Source organism: Phyllobates terribilis, unplaced genomic scaffold (assembly GCF_046119375.1).
Source record: "Phyllobates terribilis strain yellow unplaced genomic scaffold, ASM4611937v1 Scaffold_41__1_contigs__length_11206878, whole genome shotgun sequence".
NCBI classification, from domain to species: domain Eukaryota; kingdom Metazoa; phylum Chordata; class Amphibia; order Anura; family Dendrobatidae; genus Phyllobates; species Phyllobates terribilis.
The window spans coordinates 8,838,621-8,863,921 of NW_027362801.1; positions in this window are offsets into that span (position 1 = coordinate 8,838,621).

Here is a 25,301-nt window from a genome sequence, read left to right on the forward strand (position 1 = left end):
TTTTTTGTGAAAATATCCACTAAATGAGAGAATAATATGTGTGAGGGTACCCCAGGAAAGTTCCAAATGTGTGTGGGTAGAATATATATCCCACGGGGGTAAAATTGAAAAAAGGTGAAAAAAATTTTTTTTGGACTTAGTCATTTTTCCAGCGTTTATCAGACTTTCAGATAGGGGAAATGACAGTGAGCGTTCCGATTTCAGTTCCAGAGCGATTCGCCCAATGAGTCCTTCAAATTTAGTCGTTTTCAGCCAATTTTCAGAATATTTGTTAATTTCACTTTTTTGTGAAAATATCCACTAAATGAGGGAATAATATTTGTGAGGGTACCCCAGGAGAGTTCCAAATGTGTGTGGGTAGAATATATATCCCACGGGGGTAAAATTGAAAAAAGGTGAAAAAAAATTTTTTTGGACTTAGTCATTTTTTCAGCGTTTATCAGACTTTCAGATAGGGGAAATGACAGTGAGCGTTCCGATTTCAGTTCCAGAGTGATTCGCCCGATGAGTCCTTCATATTTAGTCGTTTTCAGCCAATTTTCTGAATTTTTGAAAATTTCACTTTTTTGTGAAAATATCCACTAAATGAGGGAATAATATGTGTGAGGGTACCCCAGGAGAGTTCCAAATGTGTGTGGGTAGAATATATATCCCACGGGGGTAAAATTGAAAAAAGGTAAAAAAAAAAATTTTTTGGACTTAGTCATTTTTTCAGCGTTTATCAGACTTTCAGATAGGGGAAATGTCAGTGAGCATTCCGATTTCAGTTCCAGAGCGATTCGCCCGATGAGTCCTTCATATTTAGTCGTTTTCAGCTAATTTTCTGAATTTTTGAAAATTTCACTTTTTTGTGAAAATATCCACTAAATGAGGGAATAATATGTGTGAGGGTACCCCAGGAGAGTTCCAAATGTGTGTGGGTAGAATATATATCCCACGAGGGTAAAATTGAAAAAAGGTGAAAAAAATTTTTTTTGGACTTAGTCATTTTTCCAGCGTTTATCAGACTTTCAGATAGGGGAAATGACAGTGAGCGTTCCGATTTCAGTTCCAGAGCGATTCGCCCAATGAGTCCTTCATATTTATTCGTTTTCAGCCAATTTTCAGAATATTTGAAAATTTCACTTTTTTGTGAAAATATCCACTAAATGAGGGAATAATATGTGTGAGGGTACCCCAGGAAAGTTCCAAATGTTTGTGGGTAGAATATATATCCCACGGGGGTAAAATTGAAAAAAGGTGAAAAAAATTTTTTTTGGACTTAGTCATTTTTCCAGCGTTTATCAGACTTTCAGATAGGGGAAATGACAGTGAGCGTTCCGATTTCAGTTCCAGAGCGATTCGCCCAATGAGTCCTTCATATTTAGTCGTTTTCAGCCAATTTTCAGAATATTTGAAAATTTCACTTTTTTGTGAAAATATCCACTAAATGAGGGAATAATATGTGTGAGGGTACCCCAGGAGAGTTCCAAATGTGTGTGGGTAGAATATATATCCCACGGGGGTAAAATTGAAAAAAGGTGAAAAATTTTTTTTTTGGACTTAGTCATTTTTTCAGCGTTTATCAGACTTTCAGATAGGGGAAATGTCAGTGAGCGTTCCGATTTCAGTTCCAGAGCGATTAGCCCGATGAGTCCTTCATATTTAGTCGTTTTCAGCCAGTTTTGTGAATTTTTGAAAATTTCACTTTTTTGTGAAAATATCCACTAAATGAGGGAATAATATGTGTGAGGGTACCCCAGGAGAGTTCCAAATGTGTGTGGGTAGAATATATATCCCACGGGGGTAAAATTGAAAAAAGTTTAAAAAAATTTTTTTTTAGACTTAGTCATTTTTCCGGCGTTTATCAGACTTTCAGATAGGGGAAATGTCAGTGAGCGTTCCGATTTCAGTTCCAGAGCGATTTGCCCGATGAGTCCTTCATATTTAGTCGTTTTCAGCCAATTTTCTGAATTTTTGAAAATTTCACTTTTTTGTGAAAATATCCACTAAATGAGGGAATAATATGTGTGAGGGTACCCCAGGAGAGTTCCAAATGTGTGTGGGTAGAATATATATCCCACGGGGGTAAAATTGAAAAAAGGTGAAAAAAAATTTTTTTGGACTTAGTCATTTTTTCAGCGTTTATCAGACTTTCAGATAGGGGAAATGACAGTGAGCATTCCGATTTCAGTTCCAGAGTGATTTGCCCGATGAGTCCTTCATATTTAGTCGTTTTCAGCCAATTTTCTGAATTTTTGAAAATTTCACTTTTTTGTGAAAATATCCACTAAATGAGGGAATAATATGTGTGAGGGTACCCCAGGAAAGTTCCAAATATGTGTGGGTAGAATATATATCCCACGGGGGTAAAATTGAAAAAAGGTGAAAAAAATTTTTTTTGGACTTAGTCATTTTTCCAGCGTTTATCAGACTTTCAGATAGGGGAAATGACAGTGAGCGTTCCGATTTCAGTTCCAGAGCGATTCGCCCAATGAGTCCTTCATATTTAGTCGTTTTCAGCCAATTTTCAGAATATTTGAAAATTTCACTTTTTTTGTGAAAATATCCACTAAATGAGGGAATAATATGTGTGAGGGTACCCCAGGAGAGTTCCAAATGTGTGTGGGCAGAATATATATCCCACGGGGGTAAAATTGAAAAAAGGTGAAAAAATTTTTTTTTGGACTTAGTCATTTTTTCAGCGTTTATCAGACTTTCAGATAGGGGAAATGTTAGTGAGAGTTCCGATTTCAGTTCCAGAGCGATTCGCCCGATGAGTCCTTCATATTTAGTCGTTTTCAGCCAATTTTGTGAATTTTTGAAAATTTCATTTTTTTGTGAAAATATCCACTAAATGAGGGAATAATATGTGTGAGGGTACCCCAGGAGAATTCCAAATGTGTGTGGGTAGAATATATATCCCACGGGGGTAAAATTGAAAAAAGTTTAAAAAAATTTTTTTTTAGACTTAGTCATTTTTTCAGCGTTTATCAGACTTTCAGATAGGGGAAATGACAGTGAGCGTTCCGATTTCAGTTCCAGAGTGATTTGCCCGATGAGTCCTTCATATTTAGTCGTTTTCAGCCAATTTTCTGAATTTTTGAAAATTTCACTTTTTTGTGAAAATATCCACTAAATGAGGGAATAATATGTGTGAGGGTACCCCAGGAAAGTTCCAAATGTGTGTGGGTAGAATATATATCCCACGGGGGTAAAATTGAAAAAAGTTTAAAAAAATTTTTTTTTAGACTTAGTCATTTTTCCGGCGTTTATCAGACTTTCAGATAGGGGAAATGTCAGCGAGCATTCCGATTTCAGTTCCAGAGCGATTCGCCCGATGAGTCCTTCATATTTAGTCGTTTTCAGCTAAATTTCTGAATTTTTGAAAATTTCACTTTTTTGTGAAAATATCCACTAAATGAGGGAATAATATGTGTGAGGGTACCCCAGGAAAGTTCCAAATGTGTGTGGGTAGAATATATATCCCACGGGGGTAAAATTGAAAAAAGGTGAAAAAAATTTTTTTTGGACTTAGTCATTTTTCCAGCGTTTATCAGACTTTCAGATAGGGGAAATGTCAGTGAGCGTTCCGATTTCAGTTCCAGAGCGATTCGCCCGATGAGTCCTTCATATTTAGTCGTTTTCAGCCAGTTTTGTGAATTTTTGAAAATTTCACTTTTTTGTGAAAATATCCACTAAATGAGGGAATAATATGTGTGAGGGTACCCCAGGAAAGTTCCAAATGTGTGTGGGTAGAATATATATCCCACGGGGGTAAAATTGAAAAAAGGTGAAAAAAATTTTTTTTGGACTTAGTCATTTTTTCAGCGTTTATCAGACTTTCAGATAGGGGAAATGTTAGTGAGCGTTCCGATTTCAGTTCCAGAGCGATTCGATCGATGAGTCCTTCATATTTAGTCGTTTTCAGCCAATTTTGTGAATTTTTGAAAATTTCATTTTTTTGTGAAAATATCCACTAAATGAGGGAATAATATGTGTGAGGGTACCCCAGGAGAATTCCAAATGTGTGTGGGTAGAATATATATCCCACGGGGGTAAAATTGAAAAAAGTTTAAAAAAATTTTTTTTTAGACTTAGTCATTTTTTCAGCGTTTATCAGACTTTCAGATAGGGGAAATGACAGTGAGCATTCCGATTTCAGTTCCAGAGTGATTCGCCCGATGAGTCCTTCATATTTAGTCGTTTTCAGCCAATTTTCTGAATTTTTGAAAATTTCACTTTTTTGTGAAAATATCCACTAAATGAGGGAATAATATGTGTGAGGGTACCACAGGAAAGTTCCAAATGTGTGTGGGTAGAATATATATCCCACGTGGGTAAAATTGAAAAAAGGTGAAAAAAATTTTTTTGGGACTTAGTCATTTTTCCAGCGTTTATCAGACTTTCAGATAGCGGAAATGACAGTTAGCGTTCCGATTTCAGTTCCAGAGCGATTCGCCCAATGAGTCCTTCATATTTAGTCGTTTTCAGCCAATTTTCAGAATATTTGAAAATTTCATTTTTTTGTGAAAATATCCACTAAATGAGGGAATAATATGTGTGAGGGTACCCCAAGAGAGTTCCAAATGTGTGTGGGTAGAATATATATCCCACGGGGGTAAAATTGAAAAAAGGTGAAAAAAAATTTTTTTGGACTTAGTCATTTTTTCAGCGTTTATCAGACTTTCAGATAGGGGAAATGTCAGTGAGCATTCCGATTTCAGTTCCAGAGCGATTTGCCCGAGGAAGCCATCATATTTAGTCGTTTTCAGCCAATTTTCTGAATTTTTGAAAATTTCACTTTTTTTTGTGAAAATATCCACTAAATGAGGGAATAATATGTGTGAGGGTACCCCAGGAGAGTTCCAAATGTGTGTGGGTAGAATATATATCCCACGGGGGTAAAATTGAAAAAAGGTGAAAAATTTTTTTTTTGGACTTAGTCATTTTTTCAGCGTTTATCAGACTTTTAGATAGGGGAAATGTTAGTGAGCGTTCCGATTTCAGTTCCAGAGCGATTCGCCCGATGAGTCCTTCATATTTAGTCGTTTTCAGCCAATTTTGTGAATTTTTGAAAATTTCACTTTTTTGTGAAAATATCCACTAAATGAGGGAATAATATGTGTGAGGGTACCCCAGGAGAATTCCAAATGTGTGTGGGTAGAATATATATCCCACGGGGGTAAAATTGAAAAAAGTTAAAAAAAATTTTTTTTTAGACTTAGTCATTTTTCCGGCGTTTATCAGACTTTCAGATAGGGGAAATGTCAGTGAGCGTTCCGATTTCAGTTCCAGAGCGATTTGCCCGATGAGTCCTTCATATTTAGTCGTTTTCAGCCAATTTTCTGAATTTTTGAAAATTTCACTTTTTTGTGAAAATATCCACTAAATGAGGGAATAATATGTGTGAGGGTACCCCAGGAAAGTTCCAAATGTGTGTGGGTAGAATATATATCCCACGGGGGTAAAATTGAAAAAAGGTGAAAAAATTTTTTTTTGGACTTAGTCATTTTTCCAGCGTTTATCAGACTTTCAGATAGGGGAAATGTTAGTGAGCGTTCCGATTTCAGTTCCAGAGCGATTCGCCCGATGAGTCCTTCATATTTAGTCGTTTTCATCCAATTTTCTGAATTTTTGAAAATTTCACTTTTTTGTGAAAATATCCACTAAATGAGAGAATAATATGTGTGAGGGTACCCCAGGAAAGTTCCAAATGTGTGTGGGTAGAATATATATCCCACGGGGGTAAAATTGAAAAAAGGTGAAAAAAATTTTTTTTGGACTTAGTCATTTTTCCAGAGTTTATCAGACTTTCAGATAGGGGAAATGACAGTGAGCGTTCCGATTTCAGTTCCAGAGCGATTCGCCCAATGAGTCCTTCATATTTAGTCGTTTTCAGCCAATTTTCAGAATATTTGTTAATTTCACTTTTTTGTGAAAATATCCACTAAATGAGGGAATAATATGTGTGAGGGTACCCCAGGAGAGTTCCAAATGTGTGTGGGTAGAATATATATCCCACGGGGGTAAAATTGAAAAAAGTTTAAAAAAATTTCTTTTTAGACTTAGTCATTTTTCCGGCGTTTATCAGACTTTCAGATAGGGGAAATGTCAGTGAGCGTTCCGATTTCAGTTCCAGAGCGATTCGCCCGATGAGTCTTTCATATTTAGTCGTTTTCAGCTAATTTTCTGAATTTTTGAAAATTTCACTTTTTTGTGAAAATATCCACTAAATGAGGGAATAATATGTGTGAGGGTACCCCAGGAGAGTTCCAAATGTGTGTGGGTAGAATATATATCCCACGGGGGTAAAATTGAAAAAGGTGAAAAAAAATTTTTTTGGACTTAGTCATTTTTTCAGCGTTTATCAGACTTTCAGATAGGGGAAATGACAGTGAGCGTTCCGATTTCAGTTCCAGAGTGATTCGCCCGATGAGTCCTTCATATTTAGTCGTTTTCAGCCAATTTTCTGAATTTTTGAAAATTTCACTTTTTTGTGAAAATATCCACTAAATGAGGGAATAATATGTGTGAGGGTACCCCAGGAAAGTTCCAAATGTGTGTGGGTAGAATATATATCCCACGGGGGTAAAATTGAAAAAAGGTGAAAAAAATTTTTTTTGGACTTAGTCATTTTTCCAGCGTTTATCAGACTTTCAGATAGGGGAAATGTCAGTGAGCGTTCCGATTTCAGTTCCAGAGCGATTCGCCCGATGAGTCCTTCATATTTAGTCGTTTTCAGCCAGTTTTGTGAATTTTTGAAAATTTCACTTTTTTGTGAAAATATCCACTAAATGAGGGAATAATATGTGTGAGGGTACCCCAGGAAAGTTCCAAATGTGTGTGGGTAGAATATATATCCCACGGGGGTAAAATTGAAAAAAGGTGAAAAAAATTTTTTTTGGACTTAGTCATTTTTTCAGCGTTTATCAGACTTTCAGATAGGGGAAATGTTAGTGAGCGTTCCGATTTCAGTTCCAGAGCGATTCGCCCGATGAGTCCTTCATATTTAGTCGTTTTCAGCCAATTTTGTGAATTTTTGAAAATTTCATTTTTTTGTGAAAATATCCACTAAATGAGGGAATAATATGTGTGAGGGTACCCCAGGAGAATTCCAAATGTGTGTGGGTAGAATATATATCCCACGGGGGTAAAATTGAAAAAAGTTTAAAAAAATTTTTTTTTAGACTTAGTCATTTTTTCAGCGTTTATCAGACTTTCAGATAGGGGAAATGACAGTGAGCATTCCGATTTCAGTTCCAGAGTGATTCGCCCGATGAGTCCTTCATATTTAGTCGTTTTCAGCCAATTTTCTGAATTTTTGAAAATTTCACTTTTTTGTGAAAATATCCACTAAATGAGGGAATAATATGTGTGAGGGTACCACAGGAAAGTTCCAAATGTGTGTGGGTAGAATATATATCCCACGTGGGTAAAATTGAAAAAAGGTGAAAAAAATTTTTTTGGGACTTAGTCATTTTTCCAGCGTTTATCAGACTTTCAGATAGCGGAAATGACAGTTAGCGTTCCGATTTCAGTTCCAGAGCGATTCGCCCAATGAGTCCTTCATATTTAGTCGTTTTCAGCCAATTTTCAGAATATTTGAAAATTTCATTTTTTTGTGAAAATATCCACTAAATGAGGGAATAATATGTGTGAGGGTACCCCAAGAGAGTTCCAAATGTGTGTGGGTAGAATATATATCCCACGAGGGTAAAATTGAAAAAAGGTGAAAAATTTTTTTTTTTGGACTTAGTCATTTTTTCAGCGTTTATCAGACTTTCAGATAGGGGAAATGTTAGTGAGCGTTCCGATTTCAGTTCCAGAGCGATTCGCCAGATGAGTCCTTCATATTTAGTCGTTTTCATCCAATTTTCTGAATTTTTGAAAATTTCACTTTTTTGTGAAAATATCCACTAAATGAGAGAATAATATGTGTGAGGGTACCCCAGGAAAGTTCCAAATGTGTGTGGGTAGAATATATATCCCACGGGGGTAAAATTGAAAAAAGGTGAAAAAAATTTTTTTTGGACTTAGTCATTTTTCCAGCGTTTATCAGACTTTCAGATAGGGGAAATGACAGTGAGCGTTCCGATTTCAGTTCCAGAGCGATTCGCCCAATGAGTCCTTCAAATTTAGTCGTTTTCAGCCAATTTTCAGAATATTTGTTAATTTCACTTTTTTGTGAAAATATCCACTAAATGAGGGAATAATATGTGTGAGGGTACCCCAGGAGAGTTCCAAATGTGTGTGGGTAGAATATATATCCCACGGGGGTAAAATTGAAAAAAGGTGAAAAATTTTTTTTTTGGACTTAGTCATTTTTTCAGCGTTTATCAGACTTTCAGATAGGGGAAATGTTAGTGAGCATTCCGATTTCAGTTCCAGAGCGATTCGCCCGATGAGTCCTTCATATTTAGTCGTTTTCAGCCAATTTTGTGAATTTTTGAAAATTTCACTTTTTTGTGAAAATATCCACTAAATGAGGGAATAATATGTGTGAGGGTACCCCAGGAGAATTCCAAATGTGTGTGGGTAGAATATATATCCCACGGGGGTAAAATTGAAAAAAGTTAAAAAAAATTTTTTTTTAGACTTAGTCATTTTTCCGGCGTTTATCAGACTTTCAGATAGGGGAAATGTCAGTGAGCGTTCCGATTTCAGTTCCAGAGCGATTTGCCCGATGAGTCCTTCATATTTAGTCGTTTTCATCCAATTTTCTGAATTTTTGAAAATTTCACTTTTTTGTGAAAATATCCACTAAATGAGAGAATAATATGTGTGAGGGTACCCCAGGAAAGTTCCAAATGTGTGTGGGTAGAATATATATCCCACGGGGGTAAAATTGAAAAAAGGTGAAAAAAATTTTTTTTGGACTTAGTCATTTTTCCAGCGTTTATCAGACTTTCAGATAGGGGAAATGACAGTGAGCGTTCCGATTTCAGTTCCAGAGCGATTCGCCCGATGAGTCTTTCATATTTAGTCGTTTTCAGCTAATTTTCTGAATTTTTGAAAATTTCACTTTTTTGTGAAAATATCCACTAAATGAGGGAATAATATGTGTGAGGGTACCCCAGGAGAGTTCCAAATGTGTGTGGGTAGAATATATATCCCACGGGGGTAAAATTGAAAAAAGGTGAAAAAAAATTTTTTTGGACTTAGTCATTTTTTCAGCGTTTATCAGACTTTCAGATAGGGGAAATGTCAGTGAGCATTCCGATTTCAGTTCCAGAGCGATTTGCCCGAGGAAGCCATCATATTTAGTCGTTTTCAGCCAATTTTCTGAATTTTTGAAAATTTCACTTTTTTTTGTGAAAATATCCACTAAATGAGGGAATAATATGTGTGAGGGTACCCCAGGAGAGTTCCAAATGTGTGTGGGTAGAATATATATCCCACGGGGGTAAAATTGAAAAAAGGTGAAAAATTTTTTTTTTGGACTTAGTCATTTTTTCAGCGTTTATCAGACTTTTAGATAGGGGAAATGTTAGTGAGCGTTCCGATTTCAGTTCCAGAGCGATTCGCCCGATGAGTCCTTCATATTTAGTCGTTTTCAGCCAATTTTGTGAATTTTTGAAAATTTCACTTTTTTGTGAAAATATCCACTAAATGAGGGAATAATATGTGTGAGGGTACCCCAGGAGAATTCCAAATGTGTGTGGGTAGAATATATATCCCACGGGGGTAAAATTGAAAAAAGTTAAAAAAAAATTTTTTTTAGACTTAGTCATTTTTCCGGCGTTTATCAGACTTTCAGATAGGGGAAATGTCAGTGAGCGTTCCGATTTCAGTTCCAGAGTGATTCGCCCGATGAGTCCTTCATATTTAGTCGTTTTCAGCCAATTTTCTGAATTTTTGAAAATTTCACTTTTTTGTGAAAATATCCACTAAATGAGGGAATAATATGTGTGAGGGTACCCCAGGAAAGTTCCAAATGTGTGTGGGTAGAATATATATCCCACGGGGGTAAAATTGAAAAAAGGTGAAAAAAATTTTTTTTGGACTTAGACATTTTTTCAGCGTTTATCAGACTTTCAGATAGGGGAAATGTTAGTGAGCGTTCCGATTTCAGTTCCAGAGCGATTCGCCCGATGAGTCCTTCATATTTAGTCGTTTTCAGCCAATTTTGTGAATTTTTGAAAATTTCACTTTTTTGTGAAAATATCCACTAAATGAGGGAATAATATGTGTGAGGGTACCCCAGGAGAATTCCAAATGTGTGTGGGTAGAATATATATCCCACGGGGGTAAAATTGAAAAAAGTTAAAAAAAATTTTTTTTTAGACTTAGTCATTTTTCCGGCGTTTATCAGACTTTCAGATAGGGGAAATGTCAGTGAGCGTTCCGATTTCAGTTCCAGAGCGATTTGCCCGATGAGTCCTTCATATTTAGTCGTTTTCAGCCAATTTTCTGAATTTTTGAAAATTTCACTTTTTTGTGAAAATATCCACTAAATGAGGGAATAATATGTGTGAGGGTACCCCAGGAAAGTTCCAAATGTGTGTGGGTAGAATATATATCCCACGGGGGTAAAATTGAAAAAAGGTGAAAAAATTTTTTTTTGGACTTAGTCATTTTTCCAGCGTTTATCAGACTTTCAGATAGGGGAAATGTTAGTGAGCGTTCCGATTTCAGTTCCAGAGCGATTCGCCCGATGAGTCCTTCATATTTAGTCGTTTTCATCCAATTTTCTGAATTTTTGAAAATTTCACTTTTTTGTGAAAATATCCACTAAATGAGAGAATAATATGTGTGAGGGTACCCCAGGAAAGTTCCAAATGTGTGTGGGTAGAATATATATCCCACGGGGGTAAAATTGAAAAAAGGTGAAAAAAATTTTTTTTGGACTTAGTCATTTTTCCAGAGTTTATCAGACTTTCAGATAGGGGAAATGACAGTGAGCGTTCCGATTTCAGTTCCAGAGCGATTCGCCCAATGAGTCCTTCATATTTAGTCGTTTTCAGCCAATTTTCAGAATATTTGTTAATTTCACTTTTTTGTGAAAATATCCACTAAATGAGGGAATAATATGTGTGAGGGTACCCCAGGAGAGTTCCAAATGTGTGTGGGTAGAATATATATCCCACGGGGGTAAAATTGAAAAAAGTTTAAAAAAATTTCTTTTTAGACTTATTCATTTTTCCGGCGTTTATCAGACTTTCAGATAGGGGAAATGTCAGTGAGCGTTCCGATTTCAGTTCCAGAGCGATTCGCCCGATGAGTCTTTCATATTTAGTCGTTTTCAGCTAATTTTCTGAATTTTTGAAAATTTCACTTTTTTGTGAAAATATCCACTAAATGAGGGAATAATATGTGTGAGGGTACCCCAGGAGAGTTCCAAATGTGTGTGGGTAGAATATATATCCCACGGGGGTAAAATTGAAAAAGGTGAAAAAAAATTTTTTTGGACTTAGTCATTTTTTCAGCGTTTATCAGACTTTCAGATAGGGGAAATGACAGTGAGCGTTCCGATTTCAGTTCCAGAGTGATTCGCCCGATGAGTCCTTCATATTTAGTCGTTTTCAGCCAATTTTCTGAATTTTTGAAAATTTCACTTTTTTGTGAAAATATCCACTAAATGAGAGAATAATATGTGTGAGGGTACCCCAGGAAAGTTCCAAATGTGTGTGGGTAGAATATATATCCCACGGGGGTAAAATTGAAAAAAGGTGAAAAAAATTTTTTTTGGACTTAGTCATTTTTCCAGAGTTTATCAGACTTTCAGATAGGGGAAATGACAGTGAGCGTTCCGATTTCAGTTCCAGAGCGATTCGCCCAATGAGTCCTTCATATTTAGTCGTTTTCAGCCAATTTTCAGAATATTTGTTAATTTCACTTTTTTGTGAAAATATCCACTAAATGAGGGAATAATATGTGTGAGGGTACCCCAGGAGAGTTCCAAATGTGTGTGGGTAGAATATATATCCCACGGGGGTAAAATTGAAAAAAGTTTAAAAAAATTTCTTTTTAGACTTAGTCATTTTTCCGGCGTTTATCAGACTTTCAGATAGGGGAAATGTCAGTGAGCGTTCCGATTTCAGTTCCAGAGCGATTCGCCCGATGAGTCTTTCATATTTAGTCGTTTTCAGCTAATTTTCTGAATTTTTGAAAATTTCACTTTTTTGTGAAAATATCCACTAAATGAGGGAATAATATGTGTGAGGGTACCCCAGGAGAGTTCCAAATGTGTGTGGGTAGAATATATATCCCACGGGGGTAAAATTGAAAAAGGTGAAAAAAAATTTTTTTGGACTTAGTCATTTTTTCAGCGTTTATCAGACTTTCAGATAGGGGAAATGACAGTGAGCGTTCCGATTTCAGTTCCAGAGTGATTCGCCCGATGAGTCCTTCATATTTAGTCGTTTTCAGCCAATTTTCTGAATTTTTGAAAATTTCACTTTTTTGTGAAAATATCCACTAAATGAGGGAATAATATGTGTGAGGGTACCCCAGGAAAGTTCCAAATGTGTGTGGGTAGAATATATATCCCACGGGGGTAAAATTGAAAAAAGGTGAAAAAAATTTTTTTGGGACTTAGTCATTTTTCCAGCGTTTATCAGACTTTCAGATAGGGGAAATGACAGTGAGCGTTCCGATTTCAGTTCCAGAGCGATTCGCCCAGTGAGTCCTTCAAATTTAGTCGTTTTCAGCCAATTTTCAGAATATTTGTTAATTTCACTTTTTTGTGAAAATATCCACTAAATGAGGGAATAATATGTGTGAGGGTACCCCAGGAGAGTTCCAAATGTGTGTGGGTAGAATATATATCCCACGGGGGTAAAATTGAAAAAGGTGAAAAAAAATTTTTTTGGACTTAGTCATTTTTTCAGCGTTTATCAGACTTTCAGATAGGGGAAATGACAGTGAGCGTTCCGATTTCAGTTCCAGAGCGATTCGCCCGATGAGTCTTTCATATTTAGTCGTTTTCAGCTAATTTTCTGAATTTTTGAAAATTTCACTTTTTTGTGAAAATATCCACTAAATGAGGGAATAATATGTGTGAGGGTACCCCAGGAGAGTTCCAAATGTGTGTGGGTAGAATATATATCCCACGGGGGTAAAATTGAAAAAAGGTGAAGAAAAATTTTTTTGGACTTAGTCATTTTTTCAGCGTTTATCAGACTTTCAGGTAGGGGAAATGACAGTGAGCGTTCCGATTTCAGTTCCAGAGTGATTCGCCCGATGAGTCCTTCATATTTAGTCGTTTTCAGCCAATTTTCTGAATTTTTGAAAATTTCACTTTTTTGTGAAAATATCCACTAAATGAGGGAATAATATGTGTGAGGGTACCCCAGGAAAGTTCCAAATGTGTGTGGGTAGAATATATATCCCACGGGGGTAAAATTGAAAAAAGGTGAAAAAAATTTTTTTGGGACTTAGTCATTTTTCCAGCGTTTATCAGACTTTCAGATAGGGGAAATGACAGTGAGCGTTCCGATTTCAGTTCCAGAGCGATTCGCCCAATGAGTCCTTCAAATTTAGTCGTTTTCAGCCAATTTTCAGAATATTTGTTAATTTCACTTTTTTGTGAAAATATCCACTAAATGAGGGAATAATATGTGTGAGGGTACCCCAGGAGAGTTCCAAATGTGTGTGGGTAGAATATATATCCCACGGGGGTAAAATTGAAAAAAGGTGAAAAAAAATTTTTTTGGACTTAGTCATTTTTTCAGCGTTTATCAGACTTTCAGATAGGGGAAATGACAGTGAGCGTTCCGATTTCAGTTCCAGAGTGATTCGCCCGATGAGTCCTTCATATTTAGTCGTTTTCAGCCAATTTTCTGAATTTTTGAAAATTTCACTTTTTTGTGAAAATATCCACTAAATGAGGGAATAATATGTGTGAGGGTACCCCAGGAGAGTTCCAAATGTGTGTGGGTAGAATATATATCCCACGGGGGTAAAATTGAAAAAAGGTGAAAAATTTTTTTATTGGACTTAGTCATTTTTCCAGCGTTTATCAGACTTTCAGATAGGGGAAATGACAGTGAGCGTTCCGATTTCAGTTCCAGAGCGATTCGCCCAATGAGTCCTTCAAATTTAGTCGTTTTCAGCCAATTTTCAGAATATTTGTTAATTTCACTTTTTTGTGAAAATATCCACTAAATGAGGGAATAATATGTGTGAGGGTACCCCAGGAGAGTTCCAAATGTGTGTGGGTAGAATATATATCCCACGGGGGTAAAATTGAAAAAAGGTGAAAAAAAATTTTTTTGGACTTAGTCATTTTTTCAGCGTTTATCAGACTTTCAGATAGGGGAAATGACAGTGAGCGTTCCGATTTCAGTTCCAGAGCGATTCGCCCGATGAGTCTTTCATATTTAGTCGTTTTCAGCTAATTTTCTGAATTTTTGAAAATTTCACTTTTTTGTGAAAATATCCACTAAATGAGGGAATAATATGTGTGAGGGTACCCCAGGAGAGTTCCAAATGTGTGTGGGTAGAATATATATCCCACGGGGGTAAAATTGAAAAAAGGTGAAGAAAAATTTTTTTGGACTTAGTCATTTTTTCAGCGTTTATCAGACTTTCAGGTAGGGGAAATGACAGTGAGCGTTCCGATTTCAGTTCCAGAGTGATTCTCCCGATGAGTCCTTCATATTTAGTCGTTTTCAGCCAATTTTCTGAATTTTTGAAAATTTCACTTTTTTGTGAAAATATCCACTAAATGAGGGAATAATATGTGTGAGGGTACCCCAGGAAAGTTCCAAATGTGTGTGGGTAGAATATATATCCCACGGGGGTAAAATTGAAAAAAGGTGAAAAAAATTTTTTTGGGACTTAGTCATTTTTCCAGCGTTTATCAGACTTTCAGATAGGGGAAATGACAGTGAGCGTTCCGATTTCAGTTCCAGAGCGATTCGCCCAATGAGTCCTTCAAATTTAGTCGTTTTCAGCCAATTTTCAGAATATTTGTTAATTTCACTTTTTTGTGAAAATATCCACTAAATGAGGGAATAATATGTGTGAGGGTACCCCAGGAGAGTTCCAAATGTGTGTGGGTAGAATATATATCCCACGGGGGTAAAATTGAAAAAAGGTGAAAAAAAATTTTTTTGGACTTAGTCATTTTTTCAGCGTTTATCAGACTTTCAGATAGGGGAAATGACAGTGAGCGTTCCGATTTCAGTTCCAGAGTGATTCGCCCGATGAGTCCTTCATATTTAGTCGTTTTCAGCCAATTTTCTGAATTTTAGAAAATTTCACTTTTTTGTGAAAATATCCACTAAATGAGGGAATAATATGTGTGAGGGTACCCCAGGAGAGTTCCAAATGTGTGTGGGTAGAATATATATCCCACGGGGGTAAAATTGAAAAAAGGTGAAAAAATTTTTTATTGGACTTAGTCATTTTTCCAGCGTTTATCAGACTTTCAGATAGGGGAAATGACAGTGAGCGTTCCGATTTCAGTTCCAGAGCGATTCGCCAAATGAGTCCTTCAAATTTAGTCGTTTTCAGCCAATTTTCAGAATATTTGTTAATTTCACTTTTTTGTGAAAATATCCACTAAATGAGGGAATAATATGTGTGAGGGTACCCCAGGAGAGTTCCAAATGTGTGTGGGTAGAATATATATCCCACGGGGGTAAAATAGAAAAAAGTTTAAAAAAATTTTTTTTTAGACTTAGTCTTTTTTCCGGCGTTTATCAGACTTTCAGATAGGGGAAATGTCAGTGAGCGTTCCGATTTCAGTTCCAGAGCGATTCGCCCGATGAGTCTTTCATATTTAGTCGTTTTCAGCTAATTTTCTGAATTTTTGAAAATTTCACTTTTTTGTGAAAATATCCACTAAATGAGGGAATAATATGTGTGAGGGTACCCCAGGAAAGTTCCAAATGTGTGTGGGTAGAATATATATCCCACGGGGGTAAAATTGAAAAAAGGTGAAAAAAATTTTTTTGGGACTTAGTCATTTTTCCAGCGTTTATCAGACTTTCAGATAGCGGAAATGACAGTGAGCGTTCCGATTTCAGTTCCAGAGCGATTCGCCCAATGAGTCCTTCATATTTAGTCGTTTTCAGCCAATTTTCAGAATATTTCAAAATTTCACTTTTTTGTGAAAATATCCACTAAATGAGGGAATAATATGTGTGAGGGTACCCCAGGAGAGTTCCAAATGTGTGTGGGTAGAATATCTATCCCACGGGGGTAAAATTGAAAAAAGGTAAAAAAAAAATTTTTTGGACTTAGTCATTTTTTCAGCGTTTATCAGACTTTCAAATAGGGGAAATGTCATTGAGCGTTCCGATTTCAGTTCCAGAGCGATTCGCCCGATGAGTCCTTCATATTTAGTCGTTTTCAGCCAATTTTGTGAATTTTTGAAAATTTCACTTTTTTGTGAAAATATCCACTAAATGAGGGAATAATATGTGTGAGGGTACCCCAGGAGAGTTCCAAATGTGTGTGGGTAGAATATATATCCCACGGGGGTAAAATTGAAAAAAGGTGAAAAAATTTTTTTTTAGACTTAGTCATTTTTTCAGCGTTTATCAGACTTTCAGATAGGGGAAATGTTAGTGAGCGTTCCGATTTCAGTTCCAGAGCGATTCGCCCGATGAGTCCTTCATATTTAGTCGTTTTCAGCCAATTTTGTGAATTTTTGAAAATTTTACTTTTTTGTGAAAATATCCACTAAATGAGGGAATAATATGTGTGAGGGTACCCCAGGAGAGTTCCAAATGTGTGTGGGTAGAATATATATCCCACGGGGGTAAAATTGAAAAAAGGTGAAAAAATTTTTTTTTAGACTTAGTCATTTTTTCAGCGTTTATCAGACTTTCAGATAGGGGAAATGTTAGTGAGCGTTCCGATTTCAGTTCCAGAGCGATTCGCCCGATGAGTCCTTCATATTTAGTCGTTTTCAGCCAATTTTGTGAATTTTTGAAAATTTTACTTTTTTGTGAAAATATCCACTAAATGAGGGAATAATATGTGTGAGGGTACCACAGGAGAGTTCCAAATGTGTGTGGGTAGAATATATATCCCACGGGGGTAAAATTGAAAAAAGGTGAAAAATTTTTTTTTTGGACTTAGTCATTTTTTCAGCGTTTATCAGACTTTCAGATAGGGGAAATGTCAGTGAGCGTTCCGATTTCAGTTCCAGAGCGATTCGCCCGATCAGTCCTTCATATTTAGTCGTTTTCAGCCAATTTTCAGAATTTTTGAAAATTTCACTTTTTTGTGAAAATATCCACTAAATGAGGGAATAATATGTGTGAGGGTACAAAAGGAGAGTTCCAAATGTGTGTGGGTAGAATATATATCCCACGGGGGTAAAATTGAAAAAAGTTTAAAAAAATTTTTTTGGACTTAGTCATTTTTTCAGCGTTTATCAGACTTTCAGATAGGGGAAATGTCAGTGAGCATTCCGATTTCAGTTCCAGAGCGATTCGCCCGATGAGTCCTTCATATTTAGTCGTTTTCATCCAATTTTCTGAATTTTTGAAAATTTCACTTTTTTGTGAAAATATCCACTAAATGAGGGAATAATATGTGTGAGGGTACCCCAGGAGAGTTCCAAATGTGTGTGGGTAGAATATATATCCCACGGGGGTAAAATTGAAAAAAGTTTAAAAAAAATTTTTTTTAGTCTTAGTCATTTTTCCGGCGTTTATCAGACTTTCAGATAGGGGAAATGTCAGTGAGCGTTCCGATTTCAGTTCCAGAGCGATTCGCCCGATGAGTCCTTCATATTTAGTCGTTTTCAGCTAATTTTCTGAATTTTTGAAAATTTCACTTTTTTGTGAAAATATCCACTAAATGAGGGAATAATATGTGTGAGGGTACCCCAGGAGAGTTCCAAATGTGTGTGGGTAGAATACAGTTATATGAAAAAGTTTGGGCACCCCTATTAATCTTAAGCTTAATGTTTTATAAAAATTGGTGTTTTTGCAACAGCTATTTCAGTTTGATATATGTAATAACTGTTGGACACAGTAATGTTTCTGCCTTGAAATGAGGTTTATTGTACTAACAGAAAATGTACAATCTGCATTCAAACAAAATTTGACAGGTGCATAAGTATGGGCACCCTTATCATTTTCTTGTTTTAAATACTCCTACCTACTTTTTACTGACTTACTAAAGCACTTTTTTTGGTTTTGTAACCTCATTGAGCTTTGAACTTCATAGCCAGGTGTATGCAATCATGAGAAAAGCTACTTAAAGTGGCCACTTGCAAGTTGTTCTCCTGTTTGAATCTCCTCTGAAGAGTGGCATCATGGGCTCCTCAAAACAACTGTCAAATGATCTGAAAACAAAGATTATTCAACATAGTTGTTCAGGGGAAGGATACAAAAAGCTGTCTCAGAGATTTAACCTGTCAGTTTCCACTGTGAGGAACATAGTAAGGAAATGGAAGAACACAGGGACAGTTCTTGTTAAGGCCAGAAGTGGCAGGCCAAGAAAAACATCAGGAAGGCAGAGAAGAAGAATGGTGAGATCAGTCAAGGACAATCCTCAGACCACCTCCAGAGAGCTGCAGCATCAACTTGCTGCAGATGGTGTCACTGTGCATCGGTCAACTATACAACGCACTTTGCACAAGGAGAAGCTGTATGGGAGAGTGATGTGAAAGAAGCCGTTTCTGCAAGCACGCCACAAACAGAGTCGGCTGAGGTATGCAAAAGCTCATTTGGAGAAGCCAATTTCATTTTGGAAGAAGGTCCTGTGGACTGATGAAACCAAGATTGATTTGTTTGGTCATACAAAAAGGCGTTATGCATGGCGGCAAAAAAACACAGCATTCCAAGAAAAACACTTGCTACCCACAGTAAAATTTGGTGGAGGTTCCATCATGCTTTGGGGCTGTGTGGCCAATGCCGGCACCGGGAATCTTGTTAAAGCTGAGAGACGCATGGATTCCACTCAGTATCAGCAGATTCTTGACAATAATGTTCAAGAATCAGTGACAACGTTGAAGTTACGCAGGGGATGGATCTTTCAGCGAGACAATGATCCAAAACACCGCTCCAAATCTACTCAGGCATTCATGCAGAGGAACAATTACAATGTTCTGGAATGGCCATCCCAGTCCCCAGACCTGAATATCATTGAACATCTGTGGGATCATTTGAAGAGGGCTGTCCATGCTTGGCGACCATCAAACTTAACTGAACTGGAATTGTTTTGTAAAGAGGAATGGTCAAAAACACCTTCATCCAGGATCCAGGAACTCATTAAAAGCTACAGGAAGCGACTAGAGGCTGTTATTTTTGCAAAAGGAGGATCTACTAAATATTAATGTCACTTTTCTGGTGAGGTGCCTATACTTATGCACCTGTCAAATTTTGTTTGAATGCACATTGCACATTTTCTGTTAGTACAATAAACCTCATTTCAAGGCAGAAACATTACTGTGTCCAACAGTTATTACATATATCAAACTGAAATAGCTGTTGCAAAAACACCAATTTTTATAAAACCTTAAGCTTAAGATTAATAGGGGTGCCCAAACTTTTTCATATAACTGTATATATCCCACGGGGGTAAAATTGAAAAAAGGTGAAAAAAAATTTTTTTGGACTTAGTCATTTTTTCAGCGTTTATCAGACTTTCAGATAGGGGAAATGACAGTGAGCGTTCCGATTTCAGTTCCAGAGCGATTCGCCCGATGAGTCCTTCATATTTAGTCATTTTCAGCCAATTTTCTGAATTTTTGAAAATTTCACTTTTTTGTGAAAATATCCACTAAATGAGGGAATAATATGTGTGAGGGTACCCCAGGAGAGTTTTAAATGTGTGTGGTTAGAATATATATCCCACGGGGGAAAAATTGAAAAAAGGTGAAAAAAATTTTTTTGGGACTTAGTCATTTTTTCAGCGTTTATCAGACTTTCAGATAGGGGAAATGTCAGTGAGCGTTCCGATTTCAGTTCCAGAGCGATTCACCCGATGAGTCCTTCATATTTAGTCGTTTTCAGCCAATTTTCTGAATTTTTGAAAATTTCACTTTTTTGTGAAAATATCCACTAAATGAGGGAATAATATGTGTGAGGGTACCCCAGGAGAGTTCCAAATGTGTGTGGGTAGAATATATATTCCACGGGAGTAAAACTGAAAAAAGGTGAAAAAATTATTTTTTTGGACTTAGTCATTTTTTGAGCGTTTATCAGACTTTCAGATAGGGGAAATGTCAGTGAGCATTCCGATGTCAGTTCCAGAGCGATTCGCCCGATGAGTCCTTCATATTTAGTCGTTTTCAGCCAATTTTCTGAATTTTTGAAAATTTCACTTTTTTGTGAAAATATCCACTAAATGAGGGAATAATATCTGTGAGGGTACCCCAGGAAAGTTCCAAATGTGTGTGGGTAGAATATATATCCCACGGGGGTAAAATTGAAAAAAGGTGAAAAATTTTTTTTTTGGACTTAGTCATTTTTTCAGCGTTTATCAGACTTTCAGATAGGGGAAATGTCAGTGAGCGTTCTGATTTCAGTTCCAGAGCGATTCGCCCGATGAGTCCTTCATATTTAGTCGTTTTCAGCCAATTTTCTGAATTTTTGAAAATTTCACTTTTTTGTGAAAATATCCACTAAATGAGGGAATAATATGTGTGAGGGTACCCCAGGAGAGTTCCAAATGTGTGTGGGTAGAATATATATCCCACGGGGGTAAAATTGAAAAAAGTTTAAAAAAATTTTTTTTTAGACTTAGTCATTTTTCCGGCGTTTATCAGACTTTCAGATAGGGGAAATGTCAGTGAGCGTTCCGATGTCAGTTCCAGAGCGATTTGCCCGATGAGTCCTTCATATTTAGTCGTTTTCAGCTAATTTTCTGAATTTTTGAAAATTTCTCTTTTTTGTGAAAATATCCACTAAATGAGGGAATAATATGTGTGAGGGTACCCCAGGAGAGTTCCAAATGTGTGTGGGTAGAATATATATCCCACGGGGGTAAAATTGAAAAAAGGTGAAAAAAAATTTTTTTGGACTGTCATTTTTTCAGCGTTTATCAGACTTTCAGATAGGGGAAATGACAGTGAGCGTTCCGATTTCAGTTCCAGAGTGATTCGCCCGATGAGTCCTTCATATTTAGTCGTTTTCAGCCAATTTTCTGAATTTTTGAAAATTTCACTTTTTTGTGAAAATATCCACTAAATGAGGGAATAATATGTGTGAGGGTACCCCAGGAGAGTTCCAAATGTGTGTGGGTAGAATATATATCCCACGGGGGTAAAATTGAAAAAAGGTGAAAAAAAATTTTTTTGGACTTAGTCATTTTTTCAGCGTTTATCAGACTTTCAGATAGGGGAAATGACAGTGAGCGTTCCGATTTCAGTTCCAGAGTGATTCGCCCGATGAGTCCTTCATATTTAGTCGTTTTCAGCCAATTTTCTGAATTTTTGAAAATTTCACTTTTTTGTGAAAATATCCACTAAATGAGGGAATAATATGTGTGAGGGTACCCCAGGAAAGTTCCAAATGTGTGTGGGTAGAATATATATCCCACGGGGGTAAAATTGAAAAAAGGTGAAAAAAATTTTTTTGGGACTTAGTCATTTTTCCAGCGTTTATCAGACTTTCAGATAGGGGAAATGACAGTGAGCGTTCCGATTTCAGTTCCAGAGCGATTCGCCCAATGAGTCCTTCATATTTAGTCGTTTTCAGCCAATTTTCAGAATATTTCAAAATTTCACTTTTTTGTGAAAATATCCACTAAATGAGGGAATAATATGTGTGAGGGTACCCCAGGAGAGTTCCAAATGTGTGTGGGTAGAATATATATCCCACGGGGGTAAAATTGAAAAAAGGTAAAAAAAAAATTTTTTGGACTTAGTCATTTTTTCAGCGTTTATCAGACTTTCAGATAGGGGAAATGTCAGTGAGCATTCCGATTTCAGTTCCAGAGCGATTCGCCCGAGGAAGCCATCATATTTAGTCGTTTTCAGCCAATTTTCTGAATTTTTGAAAATTTCACTTTTTTTGTGAAAATATCCACTAAATGAGGGAATAATATGTGTGAGGGTACCCCAGGAGAGTTCCAAATGTGTGTGGGTAGAATATATATCCCACGGGGGTAAAATTGAAAAAAGGTGAAAAAAATTTTTTTTAGACTTAGTCATTTTTTCAGCGTTTATCAGACTTTCAGATAGGGGAAATGTTAGTGAGCGTTCCGATTTCAGTTCCAGAGCGATTCGCCCGATGAGTCCTTCATATTTAGTCGTTTTCAGCCAATTTTGTGAATTTTTGAAAATTTTACTTTTTTGTGAAAATATCCACTAAATGAGGGAATAATATGTGTGAGGGTACCCCAGGAGAGTTCCAAATGTGTGTGGATAGAATATATATCCCACGGGGGTAAAATTGAAAAAAGGTAAAAAAAATTTTTTTTGGACTTAGTCATTTTTCCAGCGTTTATCAGACTTTCAGATAGGGGAAATGACAGTGAGCGTTCCGATTTCAGTTCCAGAGCGATTCACCCAATGAGTCCTTCATATTTAGTCGTTTTCAGCCAATTTTCAGAATATTTGAAAATGTCACTTTTTTGTGAAAATATCCACTAAATGAGGGAATAATATGTGTGAGGGTACCACAGGAGAGTTCCAAATGTGTGTGGGTAGAATATATATCCCACGGGGGTAAAATTGAAAAAAGGTGAAAAATTTTTTTTTTGGACTTAGTCATTTTTTCAGCGTTTATCAGACTTTCAGATAGGGGAAATGTCAGTGAGCGTTCCGATTTCAGTTCCAGAGCGATTCGCCCGATGAGTCCTTCATATTTAGTCGTTTTCAGCCAATTTTCAGAATTTTTGAAAATTTCACTTTTTTGTGAAAATATCCACTAAATGAGGGAATAATATGTGTGAGGGTACCCCAGGAGAGTTCCAAATGTGTGTGGGTAGAATATATATCCCACGGGGGTAAAATTGAAAAAAGGTGAAAAATTTTTTTTTTGGACTTAGTCATTTTTTCAGCGTTTATCAGACTTTCAGATAGGGGAAATGTCAGTGAGCGTTCCGATTTCAGTTCCAGAGCGATTCGCCCGATGAGTCCTTCATATTTAGTCGTTTTCAACCAATTTTCAGAATTTTTGAAAATTTCACTTTTTTGTGAAAATATCCACTAAATGAGGGAATAATATGTGTGAGGGTACAAAAGGAGAGTTCCAAATGTGTGTGGGTAGAATATATATCCCACGGGGGTAAAATTGAAAAAAGTTTAAAAAAATTTTTTTGGACTTAGTCATTTTTTCAGCGTTTATCAGACTTTCAGATAGGGGAAATGTCAGTGAGCATTCCGATTTCAGTTCCAGAGCGATTCGCCCGATGAGTCCTTCATATTTAGTCGTTTTCAGCCAATTTTCTGAATTTTTGAAAATTTCACTTTTTTGTGAAAATATCCACTAAATGAGGGAATAATATGTGTGAGGGTACCCCAGGAGAGTTCCAAATGTGTGTGAGTAGAATATATATCCCACGGGGGTAAAATTGAAAAAAGGTGAAAAAAATTTTTTTTAGTCTTAGTCATTTTTCCGGCGTTTATCAGACTTTCAGATAGGGGAAATGTCAGTGAGCGTTCCGATTTCAGTTCCAGAGCGATTCGCCCGATGAGTCCTTCATATTTAGTCGTTTTCAGCTAATTTTCTGAATTTTTGAAAATTTCACTTTTTTGTGAAAATATCCACTAAATGAGGGAATAATATGTGTGTGGGTACCCCAGGAGAGTTCCAAATGTGTGTGGGTAGAATACAGTTATATGAAAAAGTTTGGGCACCCCTATTAATCTTAAGCTTAATGTTTTATAAAAATTGGTGTTTTTGCAACAGCTATTTCAGTTTGATATATGTAATAACTGTTGAACACAGTAATGTTTCTGCCTTGAAATGAGGTTTATTGTACTAACAGAAAATGTACAATCTGCATTCAAACAAAATTTGACAGGTGCATAAGTATGGGCACCCTTATCATTTTCTTGTTTTAAATACTCCTACCTACTTTTTACTGACTTACTAAAGCACTTTTTTTGGTTTTGTAACCTCATTGAGCTTTGAACTTCATAGCCAGGTGTATGCAATCATGAGAAAAGCTACTTAAAGTGGCCACTTGCAAGTTGTTCTCCTGTTTGAATCTCCTCTGAAGAGTGGCATCATGGGCTCCTCAAAACAACTGTCAAATGATCTGAAAACAAAGATTATTCAACATAGTTGTTCAGGGGAAGGATACAAAAAGCTGTCTCAGAGATTTAACCTGTCAGTTTCCACTGTGAGGAACATAGTAAGGAAATGGAAGAACACAGGGACAGTTCTTGTTAAGGCCAGAAGTGGCAGGCCAAGAAAAACATCAGGAAGGCAGAGAAGAAGAATGGTGAGATCAGTCAAGGACAATCCTCAGACCACCTCCAGAGAGCTGCAGCATCAACTTGCTGCAGATGGTGTCACTGTGCATCGGTCAACTATACAACGCACTTTGCACAAGGAGAAGCTGTATGGGAGAGTGATGTGAAAGAAGCCGTTTCTGCAAGCACGCCACAAACAGAGTCGGCTGAGGTATGCAAAAGCTCATTTGGAGAAGCCAATTTCATTTTGGAAGAAGGTCCTGTGGACTGATGAAACCAAGATTGATTTGTTTGGTCATACAAAAAGGCGTTATGCATGGCGGCAAAAAAACACAGCATTCCAAGAAAAACACTTGCTACCCACAGTAAAATTTGGTGGAGGTTCCATCATGCTTTGGGGCTGTGTGGCCAATGCCGGCACCGGGAATCTTGTTAAAGCTGAGAGACGCATGGATTCCACTCAGTATCAGCAGATTCTTGACAATAATGTTCAAGAATCAGTGACAACGTTGAAGTTACGCAGGGGATGGATCTTTCAGCGAGACAATGATCCAAAACACCGCTCCAAATCTACTCAGGCATTCATGCAGAGGAACAATTACAATGTTCTGGAATGGCCATCCCAGTCCCCAGACCTGAATATCATTGAACATCTGTGGGATCATTTGAAGAGGGCTGTCCATGCTTGGCGACCATCAAACTTAACTGAACTGGAATTGTTTTGTAAAGAGGAATGGTCAAAAACACCTTCATCCAGGATCCAGGAACTCATTAAAAGCTACAGGAAGCGACTAGAGGCTGTTATTTTTGCAAAAGGAGGATCTACTAAATATTAATGTCACTTTTCTGGTGAGGTGCCTATACTTATGCACCTGTCAAATTTTGTTTGAATGCAGATTGCACATTTTCTGTTAGTACAATAAACCTCATTTCAAGGCAGAAACATTACTGTGTCCAACAGTTATTACATATATCAAACTGAAATAGCTGTTGCAAAAACACCAATTTTTATAAAACCTTAAGCTTAAGATTAATAGGGGTGCCC